Below are 7,339 nucleotides of genomic sequence, written 5' to 3' on the forward strand. Positions count from 1 at the left end.
CAGAACTCCTAACGTGTTTCAAGACATTTCTATAGTATAACAAACGAACTGTGAGTTGGTTGCCATTGCGAAATATTATCTAACACTTACTAGTTTACACGATATGTACCTTTATTAAATTTATCCTATTTTAAGATCATGTAATGAGTAGATTAAAATCTTACTTGTCTGGACATTACTCTCCACTGCATTATTGTTCCCTAAATCATATATTGGGTATTTTTTTTAGCTGCCTAAGAACTTAAAATGATAATACCAGACAGAAATTTTGTTGGAATAAATTTTTTTTTTCTTATAATCTAGTAGATAATTTAATGGTATTTGTTTTTTGAATATGATTTCTGGCTATATGTCCGCTGCGGCTACAAGTTACATGGACCATTTGATAAGTCCAATTTTTGACTATTTTTTGCCGTATACTATAAATGTAGCTGTATGATGTCAATGGTGACATTAACATAGGCTTCCAATGATTCAAGAGTTGCTGATTTGTCGGTTGTCAACATAAACCAATGACTAAATATAGACACGAACGATAGGACCAGTTAACAGGACCATTTCTTTAAATAAAGTTGTTACCAAATTAATTTGGCAATAAATCGATGGTAAAGAGATTTAAACAAACATGGACAAAATGTCGTCTATGTTTAACTGATTAATTTTTAGAAACAAAAATGACTCGATAGCGCTCGCAATTCACCGTAATGGCAGCTCCTTCCTCATTTCGATAGAAATAAGGACTGGTTATGCCGCTAGCTTGTGAACCGTACCAAACAGTCAATTGTTGATAGTTTTAAATCAAGATGAGTAAAATTAGTATGAAAACGATCAATAAATGCACGAATTGCTTGTTCACTAAGTTAATAATGTAGATCGTAAAATGGACTAAGTGCTCTATGAACTTGGCGTGCAGATTTATTTTTTCTAAAGTAAATTTCCACAATTTGCAAACGTTGCTCTAGCGTTAAACGATTCATATTGATTTGCCAAACCTTACTGAATAGAAATGTCAACAAAGTTTGACATTCTTAGCTGTCAAACCAAAGTTATCGATATCGACAGTTTTCAAGCATTTAAAAAAATACTCCATATAAAGTTTTGCACTCATCTACCTTAAATTCTTAATACTGCTTGTCTGGAAATTACCGGTCAGTGGGCTACTGTTTACTACTACTGTTTATTATTAAAGCATATCGTTAGAAGTATCAATATCATGTTTCTTCATCCTACCTATTATATATTAAATAAGATTTACTTTTTTCTTGTGAAGACACCAAAAATTACAAATATTTTTCACTTTGAAATTACATTGTGGGTTGAGTTTGAGCTTTATTTCTTTATTTTAATATAAAATATTCACAATTGAGTAGATGTATAAACATAATTAAATTTATTAACCATTTTAGTATTAAACAATTTGTTTGTTTTTAAATTAAATTAAGTAAAGTTAAATAATTCATAAGATTTATATCATTTAATATAACTCAATTTGTTAATTGTGCTTTTAATGTAACTAATATATTGTGATTAAGTTTGCATTCAGTATTTTAATTAATATTTATTGAATATATATAAATTTTTACCGTTAAACAAATCCTTTAAAGTAGAACTGTTACTCCTCAAATAAATCCATAATTCCCTTCGTACTCTGGACGTGCATGTGGCACCTGAATGACGGCCATACAATCGATACAAATTACTGTAAACAATATCTAAACAATCGCATAAAATTATAAAATTGAAATTGAATATAAATTAAATTTTAGTCATAAATCATTCGTTGCATTCAAGTACGAGTACTTCAATGCGAAGTTAAGGCTAATCTGATTGGAATATGAATTTACTGCCAGTGCATGTAGTTCGTTCGGGAACACACACACACACACACACACACACACACACACTCGCACGAACCACTAACAACGAATACCGTACAGTTAGCCAGTGTGGATTTAAGTGTATAGCCATTTCAATATGGCGACCAATCGACTTTACGAGGATGTGCTTAATGCAGTCGTAAAGTTTGCTACAAATTTCATTATCCTTATACTGAGCATTGTAATTTAATTTAATGTTACTTAATGCATACAACTAAATACGTGTGAAGACACGTGTATGTGTGACATTCTACTGACCTAGGCTAGTGAACGGATGCCAGACAAGTTCATTGCATATTCGTTACGTCCTGTTTAAGGTTTGAGTTTTTCTTATTTGTGAGGTTGTGTATTGAGTGCTTGTGGTTGGCCATTGAGCTAGGATTTGTGTGTAGGTGTAAAAAGTGCACCTTACGTGCTTCCAATAGTAAAATAATTTTAACCCAGTGTGCAAAAATGTTTATAGTTCTTTTTCTTTTAAATAAGAAAAAGGTTTCGGTAAAAAATTGAAGGACATTGTGTTATTGTAGTTAGTTGTTCTGAATCTCAAAGAATTAATAGGAATAATTATTACAGCCTTAAACTATAGAGACTAACAAGTTGATACCATGAAGATCTATGAAGATCCTCTATGAAGATCTTTATTTGACTTCTCTTTTTTAATGTTTTAATTTAGATGAATACAATGAACTAAAAGATTAAGTTCCCTTGCCATATAGAATACAACTGTGCAAAAGAGATTCTTAGTTCTAGATGAATATTCTGTTCTAGTATATAAAAAAGATTGTCATCCTCGCCTAGGATGCAAAACTTTAATTGCCGTTTTGCAAGAAGCTTTCTTGCGTCTTATGTTATCCTTCTATATAATGCAAAAGACATTATTTGTTTTAGATGAATATTCAGTTCTAGGATATAAAAGGGATTGTGTAGACAAGGATGAAAAAATGTTTTTTTTTTTAATTGTCATTTGCAAGAAGTTTTTTTGCGTCTTATGTTATCCTTCTATGTAGTGCAAAAACATTAATCGTTCAAAAAGAATATTCAGTTCTAATATATAAAAAAGATTGTGTAGGAGAGGATGAAAAACTTTAATTGTCGGTTTGCAAAAATCTTTTTTGCGTCTAATCCTTTTATGTGAAGCATGTATCTTCTGTTTTATCCAAATATTATAAATTGACATTTTATTCCACATTATAATTATTAGTGGATTAAACTGTTTTGTGTCTGTGAAATACTATTCTTCATGTCGGAAATAATAACTCACCTCATATATATGAATTTGTAAGATATTTGAAATTTAATAGCCGTTTCTGCCTAACTGAAGAATATATATCTCATGTATTTATCTTGAAAGTCCTATTCTTGCAATAGCAACTGCGTATATAAAATACAGAGTTAGAGATAGTTAAAACTCTTGTAGAACTCCTATTTCTTTTGCTCGGGTTGTTAATAGTTGGTTTTCCAGACTAACATCAAATGCTCTGTCTTATAGAAAATTACTAAGTAATTTTATTAGATACATGAATCAACATATACGACAAATTGTAGATTATATTATTTTAGATTAGATTAGATTAATTAAGATTTAAGAAGTGGTTGGGAACTATATCAACATGTCACTGCATCCTTGAGCATTATTGTTGCACACCCATTTTAGTTCCATAGGCGTATATCAGTTAAAAATGCCATTATTTCCCTTGGAGAAATGTTGCCTATTTCCGTTTTAAGTAGATAACCAGTTGATAAGAGTCTAGCGAAACTATAACGGAATTAGTTCTGCTGTTCCTGTCCTTCGTGACAAAGTCTGCCGCTTTCGTCCCTTGTGATACCTAGATTCGATAGATGTTTCTTAATTCTGCAATGTCCAATGAGAAACCTTGTGACAAGCCAAATGCCTTTAAAAGTAAGCCCAGATTTTGTGAAAACAGTAAACGATCACGAACGTAACAGATGTAGTAGTTGATTCAATTAAGTCTTCTTACATATAGTGGGGTAATAGGGATGATCTCTTCGCACGTAAGTTTTATTATATCATATGGTAGAATCTGAATAGATCTCTTTGACTGTGGTTAAGTACTTGCTCTGAAATTTATATAATGAAATAAAGTCATGCCATTAGATTGTCGATGTATTGTTTGTAAAGAACAAATATCATCGCGTTAGCATTGACAATTTTGCAGAGAAGTTCAGAGGGATGCCTTATGCGATCATAAATTCTATTTGTTATAAAGACATTTCATATTCAAATTTTGAATGGCGTCAGTACTTCTACAACAACACATAGAGCTTGTATTGCACAAATATGTGTAGAGTTGTTATCCATTTGAAAGTTATAACAGTTTCAATTTAGTTGCAGTCCATCTGGTCTCTGATGTAGAATGATTATCTGATCTCTGATGTTTAAAGTGATTATATTAAAAAAAATGTCATAAATATTTTTTGGATGCGTTGTATATGTTGATTTCTTGTTTCAAATAAGTTCAGTCTATATGACTTTGTTAAAAATCCTTAAAGATTTCTAAAGTAATGATTGGTTGAAAGGATATATCTTTGGAAATTGCAGTGTATAACAGTTTGAAATTCCATTCTATAATTTTATATTAATGTCGATTCGTGAAAACAATTATTTAACTAAACTAAACAGGTATATATAATGGATAATAAGTATATGGCACTTGTGAATTGTGGAGCACATTAATGCTAAAAAGCAGCAATATTTTTATATATGAAACGGGGTTTAAATATTGTAAATAATTTATTTGTAATTATTAGAGCGTGAAGTGAGGTTATACAATAACATATAGAGCTTGATAGCTTAGATATTTAGAATATTTAAGAAATTTAGCTCTCTTCGATTATTATCTGTTGCGAAACGTGCAGTGTTCCCATATGGAATCTTAAAGGTGAAAAAAGCGTGTGTAGAGTTTGAAAAACTGTCATATTTCGTCATATTTATAAGACGATATTGAATTATTGAAAAAATTTGTTAATAAATTTAGATAATGAATAAGTTGTCAGTGAGAATTGCCACCTATTCAAAATATATAGTAGTTTAAGTTATCATATCATAAAATATTATTTGTCAATTCTTTAAATAGAGAATGTTTTGAGTATTTTTAAGATATTTCAGAGCTGTGTTTTTTCAAAGATTCTTTTTTTTTATTATGTCATCCTATATTATGTCATCTAGAAAAAAATTAATATATTTTATTAAAATAAATTTCAAAATTGATCACTTTGGATATTTTTACTTTTCTTCATAAGCAAATATGCTCAGGTTTATACAAGATACAAGGTTTATACTGGATTGGATTTTTATGGAGGATTTCGGTGTAGTTTTTAGGTATTATATTATTATAATCTATTAGTATTTTTGGGTTGTAATAGCATATCTATTTAATTTTTATGAAACCAAATTGATTTTTGTTTCAAACCAAATGACTTTTTGTTTGGCATCGACTAAAAGTGTTCACTGGGTCTTTTTTGGCATTCGCTACACAAAGCAAACACTTATTGAAATAAACAATTACATTTAAATAATTGCAGAGTAATGTCCTTGCAACGAAAGTGTCTTTGTCTGCCTGACCAATGCAGTATAATAATATGCAGTTTTTTAACTTAAATATTTTTTTTATTGAAATTTGTTCGAATTTTATTTTATTTAAATCTCCTTTTTTAAATTTTCCATTTTGCAAGTGCATAAATGGAACATAAAAAAATAGTTGAATTCATTTTTGTGTTGAAAATATTAGTAAACTGTAACTTGAATAATTCAGGTCATATAAGGCTATATTAAGGATGTAAATATTTTGTTTTAAGTAAATTTTTTGTTTTGATAAAGTAATTGGAAAGTAATTTTAAAAAAATCACACTTTAAACTTACTGCGCGTAAGACTAATTTCGAAGTCAATATATTGAAGAACCCCTCCAAAATTGTTTGCAAAAGATATTCTTTTGGAAGAATCTATTCTCTTTGTTAAATCCGAAATAACTCCTTTTGCAAAGCCAGTCAAATCTATTGTTATACATTTCACAATTACGTCCTGTATTTATACCGATTGTGAGCAAGGTGTTTGCAACATATTCACCAGCACACAATAACTCACCAACATATTTTATCGGCGCTTACCAATTTCCAACGGTATTTGGTTTGGCCTTAACAATAGATCAGCCTTTGTCTATTGTTGGCAGTCGAATTGAATTCCCAGCACATTTGAATTTGAAAGAATGTTCCACACAATACTACCGATTGTTCAGCATTTAGAAAAGGTTAAGCTGGTCAAAGTGACTGTTTGCAATTATTTCCCTTTTTTAGGTGCTGTTTCTTCCTCCTTATTGTTCCCTGAAAAGCTCCTTTCTTAATTGATTGAATAAAACTTCTACTAACATAATTTAGGAAGAATTTTTAATAAAAGTTTAATTGAAATTTAATTACTTAAAAATGTTGTGGTTGTATTAACAAGCAATTTACTTAATTGTAATTGATTAACTTTTGAATGCTATATATATATAGATACATGATTCCTTAACAGTTATTCAAAGTTTAAAATTCACTTATAAGTGTTATTAGTAACTGTTACTAAATTCTATGATAAGATTAATTTAAAAAACAAGTCACAGCACCTAAAAGTTCATTGCATTTTCCTAGTGATTTATGTTAGTATTTGATTAAGTAAAGATTACCTATATATGCATATTTTATTAAATATTTAATTACATTATTTCAATCAATATATTTTCTTCGACATATTTATAAGGTCAGTTATAAGATCAATTCCTAATAGTTCTTAACAGTTTTCCAAGAACAGAAGCCTAGTTTCTTGATAATGCTAGGTATATGATTAATGAGAGCTAGATAATTGCATCTTCTCTTATTGCTATATATGGCAGTGTCCGTCGATTAGATTTCTTAGTCTTTATTCATATTAGCTTATTAGGCAACGCATAGTTAGAAAATAAAAAAGTCGTATTTGCCTAAACTAATTACTCTATATTTCATATAGTATTGCTAAGTATATATTTTTGATGTAATGTTCAACCTTATATCTTTGATTTTATAATATATATTCAAGCACGTACCTTTTACATTAAATCAATTTACTTGATTCTTAAAGCTCAGCAATGCTATAAGGGAATATTAAGTAATATACTTTCACTAAACATGGTAAATTATTTACTCTATCTGGTCAAATTAGAGGTTACTGTAACCTGCGGTATTACTAACAGAAGTAGAGATTCTCCGTTAATGATGTCCGTCGTTTTTGTGACATTGAAAATACTTTCACTGAACATTGTAGACCTGAACACTATCTGGTTACTTTACAAGTCACTGCAACCAACTTAAGGAAGATAGGACTCTTCAACTCTATATTTTTATAAAATGGACATCTCAAGTTCAGAGCACGTTTTTTGTAAATGTCGTGTTCTTCGCAGACAAAGTCTTAAAAACTGAATTGGTGTTGTTA

Source organism: Teleopsis dalmanni, chromosome 1, assembly GCF_002237135.1.
Source record: "Teleopsis dalmanni isolate 2A chromosome 1, ASM223713v2, whole genome shotgun sequence".
Lineage (NCBI taxonomy): Eukaryota > Metazoa > Arthropoda > Insecta > Diptera > Diopsidae > Teleopsis > Teleopsis dalmanni.